This window comes from Periplaneta americana, chromosome 10 (genome assembly GCF_040183065.1).
Source record: "Periplaneta americana isolate PAMFEO1 chromosome 10, P.americana_PAMFEO1_priV1, whole genome shotgun sequence".
In the NCBI taxonomy this organism is placed as follows: domain Eukaryota; kingdom Metazoa; phylum Arthropoda; class Insecta; order Blattodea; family Blattidae; genus Periplaneta; species Periplaneta americana.
In genome coordinates this window covers 37,456,249-37,469,813 of record NC_091126.1, presented here as the reverse complement: position 1 = coordinate 37,469,813, position 13,565 = coordinate 37,456,249, and positions in this window count along the sequence as shown.

Sequence of the window (13,565 nt, the reverse complement as noted above, 5' to 3'; positions counted from 1 at the left end):
CGACCAATAGGATAAATGAAAAAATTAAAATTGCTACACGCTTATTTTCACCATTAACACTGTGTATAATTAAGCACAAATGCTTATAAAAGACAGGAGAATAAATGCTTTTCACATTCTTTTGACATTATCATTGTGTAATGAATATTTACTTTCAGAATGTACATATGTGTGTTTCCCCATTCTACCGTACTCTACTCTAAATACCAACGTTGTTACCTCAACACATCTCTACCTTTCACTACCTGCAGCGAGTCAACAACCTATAGTGCATGCACAGTAAACTTATTGTATATGGGCCAAAGTCTCGAAGCCTGATCACGATATACTAAATACTATTGCCAACTACTCAGAGCGAAATACGAAACAACAAAACTTAACCTCAAAAGTAAGATAAGCTGAAATGTTACATTAACAGAATAAAAACACGAAAGGTTTTTACAGACATTTATACTTGAAGTTGCAATTCAATTTTGTTCCCATTTCTTGATTTTCTGTGATTGGTTGACTTTAAGGCGGTTCGAAAAAAGCTATTGGCCTCGTTCGTACCATTTACTTTCCTTCTACCAATTACAGCTCATTAATTTGGCAACATGGCGTCTCAAATCACAGATCACTAATCTCACAATATGACTCCCAAAATAAAATGGCACTTTTTGTCCTGCAAAGCGCTTCATGAAACTTGAATTTTACACTTTCCCTATGCTTTTTTTTTACCTTTCCCTTTCAAATAGGCTACAATGCAAGTTAAACTTTTTTTTTTACTTAAGGATATTTTCCAGACCTAGATGCAAAATATGTGGATTTTGTTGCGTAAGGAGGGGTAAATAAAAAAAAAGGTTTTATCCTTAGATTACCGGTTGTTCTGTATGGTTATGAAACTTGGACTCTCACTTTGAGAGAGGAACAGAGATTAAGGGTGTTTGAGAATAAGGTTCTTAGGAAAATATTTGGGGCTAAAAGGGATGAAGTTACAGTAGAATGGAGAAAGGTACATAACGCAGAACTGCATGCATTGTATTCTTCATCTGACATAATTAGGAACATTAAATCGAGACGTTTGAGATGGGCAGGGGATTGTAGCACGTATGGGCGAATTCAGAAATGCATATAGAGTGTTATTTGGGAAGCAGGAGGGAAAAAGACCTTCGGGGAGGCCGAAACGTGGATGGAAGGTAATATTAAAATGGATTTAAGGGAGGTTGCATATCATGATAGAGATTGGATTAATCTTGCACACGATAGGGACCGATGGCGGGCTTATGTGAGGGCGGCAATGAACAACCGAGTTCCTTAGTTCAAATTGAAGTTATAATTTTGATCGAGTTTAATAATTTAATTTAATTTAGGTATGACTATCATTACTATTATTATTATTATTATTATTATTATTATTATTATTATTATTATTATTATTATTATTACATACCGATTATTTTATTGGTGTTGTGAAGATGAAAAGAATTGTCATTGTATTATATTAATTACGTATTATATTGTCTTGTCTTGTAGTATTGTATTGCTTTGAATTGTATTGTATTATATTAATTATGTTATATTCACAGCATTGTAGTAATGTTCTATCATACTGATTGAGTGGAAGAGAAGGCCGAATGGCCTTAACTCTGCCAGTTAAAATAAACCATTATTATTATTATTATTATTATTATTATTATTATTATTATTATTATTATTATTATTAAAGGCCATTTGTAAGTAAGTAACACAATATGTGAAATTATTTGATACATGTTATCAGAACATTTTGAAAGTATTGAATCTTAAAATAGAATAAAGCGTTCCATAGTAAGCTTATTTTAAACTTTTAATGTATATTTACCGCTAACTGCATATTACTAAGTTCTTAAAGCATATTTGCATTCATATTTTGGCAGTTTTAATGCATATAACTTGCCGATGTCACTGATACCTTTTTTCAGTAAGAATTATTGTTCTCGAAAAGGAATTGATTTTTCTGCTAAGGTGACATGGCACACTAAATTGGAACTGTTTCATTATAAGAAGATTGCTGGTAGAGTTAACGGATATTTCCGCAGATCAACAACAGTATTTCTTTGACAAGTTCGTGTATTAAAAGCCAGTCTCGTCTGTCATCTAGACGTCTATCAATTCCCCGTCCTCATCCATTAAACCATCAATTTTCCACAAAAGTCCTACTAAAATGCAGTTTACGCGGCACAACATGGATCCCATAGAGATGGAAATTCAGTTCCTGGTGCAATATCCGCTTACACTCTTGTTGGAAATGTTAAGAGATACCGCGCCGACCGCCTGGGGCTCCTCGTGATAGCAGCCCTAACGTATCGATGCTTCGTGTGTGTGCGGAAGTGTGATATTTCCTCTGGAATTTGCTTCAGTGTCGAACCTGTTCTTCAAAGTACTGAACCCATGGGGTCTTGCTCAAGATTAAATTCACGCGTTTAGCAGCCTCATAATTACAGCTGCTTTTGTACAAAGCTCTCACAGCAAAAGGGCGTTGTACGTATAACAATACGTCACTCCATGAGTGATAGATGGAGAGGGTTTGGCAACGGAGAGCGAAAACGTTCGCTTCATCCACACCCATAACTCGCGGAAAAGTTATTTTCTTAAAATCTCCTGTTTTTCTGTAATATTTTTCATTGGTAACGGAATAAATTAGGACTAACGAAGTATGAACCATGAGTGCCAATCATTCATTCATGGTTTCCTGTCCAATCACTGCAAACTCAGTATTCCCACTTTTTCTCTCCTTTTCGCCTTCCTCTCTGCATACGACACATATATCTTAAGGTCTATCATCTGATATCTCATGCCACGAATATTTCTCCCTTTCACCATTCCTCCCAATGCAGACTTTTGTAGAGAGTTTCTTTTTAGCCAGTGATCCAGCTAATTTCTTATTCTTTTCCTGGCCAGTTTCAGCATTATTCTTTCTTCACTCACTCTTAATTTTCTTAAATTATTGTTTATTTTACGACGCTCGCAACTGCCAGGCCGGAATTTTGTCCCGCAGGAGTTTTTTACATACCAGGGTCATTTGCAGAATTTGTATAACAAAATGATGTCCATCAATTCTTACCCTTCCCATTATTGCATTTATAACGATAAAGTTATAAATTCCTAACAGTGAGTAGTTTCAATACTAATGTAGTAATCGTCACAAGAATTATTTCCTTCGTGTGAAATATTTCACGAGAATAAAATAAAATTCTCATACTGACAGCTAAAATGCAGTGTTCATACTAGTTAAGTTTTTAAAATGGAGCATGATTATGACCAGATAAAGGTTTGTTTAATAATGTAATTGAGAAAAAAATTAAAGAAACATTTGGTATTATCAAAACTTCTTCATTTATGTCTGAGTTTATATTTCCTTAAATATGATTACATAATTACTCTAGTCCAGTAAGTCAGTCAGGTCTGTTACACTATTCTGTTCCTATGGATACACAGTTAAAAAAGAAATCCCACAGATGTCAGCACAAGCCAAGATGATGCACAAAGACCCATTTCGATTGTACTGCTATGTTCACTCATTTTGATTTGGCGAGTTTGTGTGTCAAACTCTTGCTTTGTGTTTTAGTCTAAGCGTGCATTTTTACTCCGTCAGATCTGTTTGTGTTGTGTTTTCCACAAATAACAACATATAAAGTCAAGATCAAGAGAACATAATAGTACACGTGTCCAGTAGTTAAGTTGCTATTTTGAAGATTTTTAAGCAAAAACATTTTAGGTTCGCACATGCTTGTTTGCTTTATCATGTCTGTTACCTGTCAGATCTGTTACTCCGTCATGTCTGTTACATCATTCAAAACAGTGCTGTAAAGCAAGATGAGTGTACAGTGGCTGATTACTATGGCAGAGACATTGCACTATATTAATACATGCAGAATATGCATTAAATAGTACTTTAATTTTGACGTTCTCAATCGTTCATTTGTTTACAATTTTTGCAAATGACCCACCAGTATTTAAACACACTTAAATGCCATCGACCTGGGCCGGAATCGAACCTGCAATCTCGAGCAAGGAAACAGACTACGCTACCCAGGCCGACCACTCACTCTTTCTAACACAGCTTCATGCCTTACTTATTCCATCAATTTCACACGCTGCATACTTCTCCATATCCACATTCAAATGCTTCGAATCGTTTTTCTTCTTTCGTCGTAATGTACAGGTTTCTGCCCCACACAATGCCATATTCCACACAAAGCATTTTACTACTGGGTGTTCAGTTCAAAATGTGTCATGACTCGCTGTATGTCGTCATGTGGCTATCCGATGAGCCTAGAGAATTCAATCTTCCTACATTTCCGCAAAGGCGTATTACCAAAATGCGAGAGAAGTTGCCTAGCAAGTACGGCGTTCATTCTGAAGATTACTTACAGATACGTACGGTAACGCCAGTAGTGGCAAGAATGTGAACTGTTTGGAAACATGTACTGAAGTGAGTTTTTTTTCTTACTGTCGGGATATGGGGGAGAGGGTTTAAGACGATTACTTACGTATTTGTTGACATTAACTTCGACAGTCAACATGGACACGGAGCATTTGATTTGTGTTGTGGAATGTTGCCGTACGCAACCGATGATAACAAATACCCTGCGTACGACTTGCCGGCGCAAAACACAGTTCGAAAGAGGTTATGGTAGCACACAGACCGTGCAGACCGCCATCTGTTGCTACGACGTTCAAGTTATACAGTACACGTTCTGAAGTTCAGATTGAAGAACGCCTTAAATAATAGGCAACTTCTCTAACATATAAGCTGAAACTCGCTTCAAATCGGTGACCCAACAACAGTAACGTCATGACACACTTTGAAATGAACACCCAGTAGACCCTTCCGTAGTTCATTTTTCAAAAGTCAGCAGAAAATACTCCTTTGTATATTAAAGGCTTCCTTTGTCATTGCTATCCTCCTTTTGACTTCCTGGCAGCAGCTCGTGTTACTACTTATAATATATCACAAGTATTTCATGAGGTTTAGGTTAGGCAATTCAAAATAATTATACAAGGTGGAAGGGAACTTCCATTACATTAATTCACAAAGGTAATAGACGACGTCAATGCGACCAAGTTTTGTCAAATAAGTTTTTTGATAGTCCGATAGTTTTCAGAATTAGAACTGTAACGTGTTGCAATGCTGCAACGCTCGTTGAGATTATTGCTCCGCGGTGGAGGTGAGTGTAACTGCAATCATCCACTCCGCAAGGCTTGCGAGAGGAGAATGTAAACAAAAACGTCTCATCAGATACGTCCCGATCAAATTGCTGTACATTAGTAACACTTAACACATTGCTTACCGTTACTGTAAACTTAATTTATATTCTAAATTAATTTATTTTTAATTTCTTAAAAGAAAATAACTTAAATTGAGATTGAGTTACAGAATGTGCATTCGTAATAATGCTATTTTGAGTTATATCAAAAGTAAAAGAAATAGTTTTGTTTTTTAAAGAATGTACATTCTTTACAATTTTGTAATTACGAAAAAAGCAAAGAGATGAACAGATACTATGAATGTTAAATAAGTTTCGTGCTGTTAAATTTAGAATTAAAACTTGTTATAGCGTAATAATAAATGTTAAAAACCAAACAATTTGCGTAACTAATTGATTCTATACTTTACATTTTCATCTACAGTAATTCGATCAAAACATGTCTGATGAGACGTGTTTGTTTACATTCTCCTCTCGCAAGTCTTGAGAATTGAATGATTGCAGTTACATTCACCCCCATTACGAAGCATTGACCTCAAGAAGCGTTGCAACACGTTAAATTTCGTATTCTCAAAACCATTGAATGTATCAAAAAACTTATTTCACAAAACTTAATCGCACTGACTTCATCTATTACCAGTGTGAATTAATCTAATAGCTTCCCTTCCATTCTGTATATTAATGCTAATAATATAAACTGTGTATTTTATTTTAAGTTTATTTAGTGAGATTACTCTTTTCACGAAGGCAATAATAAACAGCAATTGAAACCGCGTTAAGATTATACAAAATACCTTAAAATTAAATTACCACATTCAAAAATACAATTAGTTTGCTAGGTGGTCGAACAAGGTACATTCTATAGCCAGACAGTAAACAAGGCTGATTGTGTTGCGAGATAGAACTCTCAGGATCCTGGAAATATAGTGCATACATTTTACTTCCACCCCCTTGTAGATGTATGTCTCTTACCACTCCAAAAACATTTCCTGCGTAGTCGAAATCCGACGAATAAAATCATCACTTACGTAGCAAAATACTTATTTATGAGACAAATTCGTAAAGGTTCTCTTTTTTGGGACGAGTGTAAATTTTGTGAAACGAGGCGAAGTCACACATGAGGAACAAAAAGATAATTTTGCGAATGTGTATCATACACTGTTTTTTCTACGATAGTACTTTTACATTAAATAAATATATCAATAAGATTACGATGTCATGGCCACCTAAACTCTGAACCATCCCTAACTATCCACAGAATGGAAGCATGTTTTATTCATGACCACGATTTCATTGCCACCTAAACCGGGGATAATCAACAAAGCGGTTAGGAAAAGTTTAATATTATTGTTGCAATGAATATTACATGTAATTTCAGAATAAAAAGGGCTAAAATCTAGATATGAATGTTAAATTTGTTACTTATTTGTGTTACGTCTAATATTTACGTAATGAACAATTCAGGTAATGCATTAATTTCTTACTGAATGGAGTTTGTGCATTGAATATTACATTTTGCTTCGCAATGAGTAAAATTAACAGCAGTGTGTAACGTGATCACTTATATTTTACACACTGACAACAGTGAGTAAAATGCAACTTTACGTACTATCGTAAAAAAATTATTGTTTGAATGTTATAATCAAAAGAAATTATATAATTGTCAACAATCAGTAGATACTCTTCTTTCACAACACCTACTAATTTAATAAACATGGCTAATTACTAAACCTCGAATGTTTAGGTTCGAATAGGATAGGTTTCAACAATTTTATGTAAAAAAGTCTAAACTTATGCAACACGAGAAACTATGGAGAGGTAATATTGCCTAAAAATAGGTGCATGGATAAATATATAATAGGATGTCTAACTGCTTTCAGCACCACCTGGTGGCAGGGGGCTCAAATAAGATGATCAGCGCCCAACGTCGTAGGTGGTGAACATTAGAACTACGTGTTGGGTGCATTACCCAGAGTTCTCTATTTATCCGTTCGAGATATTGCTCAAGGAGACAAGGTGGCAGATAGAAACTTGCTAATAAGTGAACATAAAGTGATACTACATGTGTGTATAAGCAGTGTATGTTAAACAGTGATGTTTATGGACGTTGTAAAAATCAGGTTGTTGAATGTATTGTAAAGTAATAGTAATATAAAAAATTGAACTATCTAAGTAGTTCTTGCAGACTTTTCCATTGCGCTGTACAATAAATACCCAAAGAATACAATCCCAATTATCTAACCTTTTGTTTTATTTTCTGTCTCTGTCTGGTTATACTTTAAGTGGGTAGTGTGAAATAGATCGTCCCTTTTATCTTCCTGTTGGCTCCGGTAAGAATTTTCAGTAGAAAATGCTGTGAGGAATAAGAATGTAAATATTTTATTTTAAATTGGCTTAGTTTTGAATATCGATGAGGGTGGGAGGGAATACTTTCTGCATAGTTTAACATTTTCGTCACCAGGTGCGGTGCTAAATGCATGGAGTAATTAGTTACTCTTTTCGCTACTTGGTGCGCTGCTAGGTGTAATAACGCCCCTCCTCCCAACAAGTGGCAGCAAGATCAATTTCTACAACAGCGCCTCTAGTATGTGTTACGGGAAACTCAGTAAGTTTCGCATCCTATTATATATTCATCCATGCTAGGTGTGTTAAAGAACGTATGTTGCACACTACGCTAAACGAGCCTAAAAATCCCTGGTCTACTAATTACGTTGGAGTTGAGTTTCAATTGTTTATGCATACGTTTTAATGTCAATTTTAAAGTCCCTATATATATATTATATTTTGAAATTCACACGGTATACGTTTTGGTGTAGTTGGTATTGAAGTTTTTATTAATATGTTAGTGTATATTAGCCCGCTTTCCTTACATACATTTGAACGACTCGCTGTTAGTATGTGACCTCTCGTGGCATTCCTAGGGTTCGTGCGCCGCCGCTTAAGAACCCTGGAGCGTGCTACACATTTAATTAATTAAGGAAGTAGTGATCTTGCCAACTTGTGCAGTGGGAATCAGGTCTCTCTACGAGAACAGGTCAAGCAGGTAGACAAAATGTACACTTTATAGTAGGGGTGTAGTGGGTACAGTGAGACTCAAAATATTAAGACATATGTATGCAAGTGATAATTCAAGTATTTTTTAAATAAAGTGCAATAGAAATAGACATTAAAACATGGAGCAAATAATACATAAACAAAAATGTTAATAGATAAAGGACATAATATGCAATACGTGTTTGTCAAAAAAACTGCAAATGTCACACTGTTCCCACTCAGGAGGGTACAGTGAGATACCACAGTGTCTATTAACGGACATTGAAATTATTTACATTTATTTCAAAAGAAAAGAAAGCTTGCTGTCTCTTTATTTTGACATGTTCTGCAGGCTTATTTGGAATCATTTTGATGTCTGACTTCGAAACCATTGAAACATCTGGAACAATTGGAAAAGTGAATTTCCATGACATTTCGAACTTTTGCGAAAAAATGAAATGAATTTTTGGTGCCAACAAAGCTTATAATTATAAGAATTTAATGTAATTCTTTACTATTTTTTAACATTTTCTTAAATTTTGTGAATATTTTTTTTTATTTATAAAACCATTAAAATGTAAGGTGTCCATTATTTTAAGCTACAGTTCCTAAATTGGTTACTAGTATATTCATTTTTAATGTTAGTTACTGGTAAATGTAATATAATTACAGTTTGTTTTTGCAAAAAATTGGTACATGGGGACTGTGAGACGTCTCAGTGTACCCTTCAATGGCATGTCTCACTGTTCCCTTTACGCATAGTTAATTTAAAAATGATGCCATCACTTCAAAATTAAAACAAGAAAGACGAAACTTTGCCAAACATAATCTCAAATACCATAGAATTAGGTAACAAAACATTCATATTTATATCTCATTCGTATGTCCAATATAACCTTCATTAAACACAAGCCAAAATTTTACTCCTAGAGTGAAAAATTACCTATTATTTTTCATCACTCACCTTTATAACTAGAATCAAATCGAGTATGAAAATACTGTTACTTTACTCAAGCAACATACAACTCCACAGTTACCAACATCTCAACATCAAAATTTACCATCTAATAAAAAATGTTTCATTTTTCTCCCTTCTTACTGTACCCACTTCTCCCCTATATACGTTGGTAGCCTATAGTCCACTAAAGGATTAGAGACGTATTTTCTGAAAAAGAGAAGTGATATTCTTGTTAAAATTTAAGAGATCGTTAAACACCTTGAGTGTCAGTTTTGAAAGCTGAAGACTCAGCTTCAAATTTTGAACAATTCCAATTGAATATTCTGGTTAATAATAATATATTTATATAGTAGGTATTTCCGGGATACTCTCGTTTCCATACTGCCATTCTACCAATTTTCTATTTATGTCATCTCTAGAGGCAGTTCGTCATAAAAGCGTGAACGTCAGTTATGTGCTATGTTGTATTCCAGTCTATGGATTTTATTTCCTGTATTGTTATCATTTTCATTTTGTATTACCTCAATTTTGCTATTGTTTTGTTGTACCTGTATGTTAGTATTTTTGTTCTTTTCGCGTTCTGTTCCATTTCGTTGCTTAAATAGCTTATGTTGTGTATTTGTTACTGGTGGAGTGTAAAGGAAGAGCTTATGGCCTTAACTCCGTCAGTATAAATACGTAAGTAAGTACCGCTATATATAACTAATGGGTTTGTAAATAAATAAATAAATAAATAATAAGTAAATAAATACAAAAATAAATACACAAATAAATATATGTAAATTAATAAATGAAAGAATAAATAAATAAACAAATAAGTAAGCAAATAATAAATACAGAAATAAACAAACAAACGAAAAAACGAACTAACGAATGAACGTATGAATGAATATTAATTAATTAATTAACAAATAAATAAATGAAGTACATGCGAATCTGGCTTCCAGGTTTACTTTCCTGTAAAGCTGATTTGATTATTATTAAAGGAAAAAATTGTTCCGAAACAGAGTATCGAACCCGGGACATTTGGCCAAAGGTCCCGGGTTTGATACCCAGTCCCGAAACACTTTTTCCCTTTAAATTATTCACATAAGTGCATACTTACTTGTGGCTTTTAAAGAACCAGGACGTTCATTGCCGTCCTCATATAAGCCTGCCATCGGTCCCTATCCTGTGCAAGATTAATCCAGTCTCTACCATCATATCCCACCTCCCTCAAATCCATTTTTATATTATCCTCCCATCTATGTCTCGGCCTACAAAAAGGTCTTTCCCCCTTTTGGCAACTCAGCTAACACTCTATATGTATTTCTGGATACTTCCATACATGCTACATGCCCTGTCCATCTCAAACGTCTGGATCTAATGTTTATAATTGTGTCAGGTGAAGAATACAATGCGTGCCGTTCTGCAATGTGTAACCATCTCCATTCTTCTGTAAGTTCATCCCTCTTAGCCCGAAATATTTTCCTAAGCAACATTTTTTCAAACACCCTTAATCTCTGTTCCTCTCTCAAAAGTGAGAGTCCAAGTTTCACAACCTTACAGAACAGCCGGTAATAAAACTGTTTTATAAATTTTACCTTTCAGATTTTTTGAGACCAGATTGGATGACTAAAGCTTCTCAACCGAATAATAACAGGCATTTCCCATATTTATTCTGCGTTTAATTTCCTCCCGAGCGTTATTTATATTTGTTACTATTGTTCCAAGATATTTGAATTTTTCCACCTCTTCAAAGGATAAATTTACAATTTTTATATTTCCATTTCGTATTATGTTGTGGTCACGACATATAATCATATACTTTCTCTTTTCTGGATTTACTTCCAAACCTATCTTTTTACTTGCCTCGAGTAAAATTTCCATGTTTTCCCTAATAGTTTGTGGATTTTCTCCTAACATATTCACGTCATCTGCATAAACAAGCAGCTGATGTGACCTGATCAATTCCAAACCCTTTCTGTCATCCTGGACTTTCCTAATGACATATTTTAGAGCAAAATTAAAAAGTAACTGCGATAGTGCATCTCCTTGTTTTAGCCCACAGTGAATTGGAAAAGCATCCGACAAAAACTGGCCTATAATTGCGAATTGTCCTGTATGTTTCACTCAGGCATATTTTAATTAATCGAACTAGTTTCTTGGTGATGCCAAATTCAATAAAGTATTTTATAACACGTTTCTATTAACCGACGTACATGTTGAAATAAATAAGTAAGTATATAAAATAATATCTTGATCACTGACACACTTATAAAAGAATGCTGTTTTTCTAACAGGCCTAAGTCTACGAAGCAGAAAGCAGATTGTTCATCTTAAGAATCTCTGAAACGCTTGTATTTCGTTGAACAGATATATTCCCTTCCAGATGAAAGTAAAATATGTCTGCAAAGAATTAAGGATTTCAATGCTCAATACATAAAGAGAAAAGAAGCTTATCAGTAGAAATTTTTAGAGCTTTACATAATTCATAAGAGTTTCAGAGAAGTCCTTCCTGCCTTTTAAGAGAAGCTTATGATGTAATGTCACTTACTCTATATTCTCCTTAGATATCGAAATTATTTCCATTCATTTATAATGACAAAGATGTCACAAGTGAACGCTGAACGTATTGAAGCGCGATGGAACAGTGGCCTAAAGTAAGGACAAAATTAAAAAAAGAGCAATGAATCCTTGCTAAAGTGAAATGTATGACATTATTTCGATTTCTCTTCACATTGTCATAAATTTATTAATAATTTGCTTATTCTAAAGTATTATCATAATTCTTCAATCCTAGCGATGAAACGATTAGCCTCGAATTACTGACGCACTTTCAGAATGTCATAGTTTAAATCCATTAATTTTAATGGTTAGCATTCTGGACTCTGAAGCTCCTTGTTATTATTATTATTATTATTATTATTATTATTATTATTTATTAGTATTAATTATTATTAGTTATTATTATTTTATTTTATTTTATTTATTTAGAATATTAACGTGCAAAAACAACAGCACAAGGCCAATTACAGTTTTGCACGATACAAAACAGAACAAAACAACAAATGATGATGAGAATGAATGATAGAAAATAGCAATGAGATGAAATACAAACAATATAATGGTCTACATCAATCATTGATCAAATAATAATTATAAAATTATAAAATTAGTACAATCAGAATTGAAATAATGGAATGGTCTACATGAATCAATAGACCAAATGCAAGAAATATATGGACAAATAATTATTAAAATTAGATCAGTGAGTTAAAACTCAAAGATATACTACACATTAAATGGATCCAAGTTGAATCCATGCAAATTAGCATATTTAATGCATCTGCAGACCGGAGAGAGAGATTTAGGATTCTTATTATAAAACAATTTATGAAATCTTAAACCATTAGCAGGAATACGAAGACTGATATTGCTTATGAAAGATTCACAATCAATATCACCCTTAATGACTTTGCAAAAAAATAAATAATCAAGATCCTGACGTCTGGTGAACAAACTACCGCAATTGAAATAATTGCATTTAATCTCATAGTTATAATCGGAATTTGGTAAAAATCTATAAGAACACAAGGAAATAAATTTTCTTTGGATATTCTCCAATTTAGCCGAGTCAGTGGCAGTAATGGAGTGCCATACAACAGATGCATATTCAAGCTTGGATCTAACCAACGTATAGTATAAAATTAATAAACACATAGGAGTGGAAAAAGAATAAGTTATAGACCTAATTAGACCAAGCATTCTTAACGAATGGGTATAAATATATTGCACATGATCATGGAAATATAATTTAGAATCAAGTAGGACACCAAGATCTCTAATACAATCTTTCCTAGTAATTACGACATTACTGAGAGAATAGTTAAATTTTAGGGAGATAGTTTTCCGTGAAAAGGAAATAACAAAAGTTTTGGATTGATTAATTTTCATTCCATTTTCAACAGACCATTGTGAAATTGAATTAATGTCATTTTGAAGAATTTGACAATCAACCAAAGTATTAATTTTAATATTTATTAAAATATTATTAACAGTATATATTATTAATTGTCATTATTAAGTGTAATTAGTTACCACTGCCACCCTGTATTTACCCATTTGCAGTGTGAATAAATACATACAGCAGATTTAAGGTATACTGTATATCAGCGGTGACCAAAACTCGAGTTGCAGTGATTACATGCGACAGACAGCCTATGAAGTAAGGAGACGTAGGAAAGGTAGTTGGCATGAATACTACAACCAGTTGTGGTTCCTGTACTAACATCTTGATCAATCCCGCGGATAAAAATATCAAGCTTTGGTGTATCAGTAATGTCACTGCTGTCATCAAGAGCCAG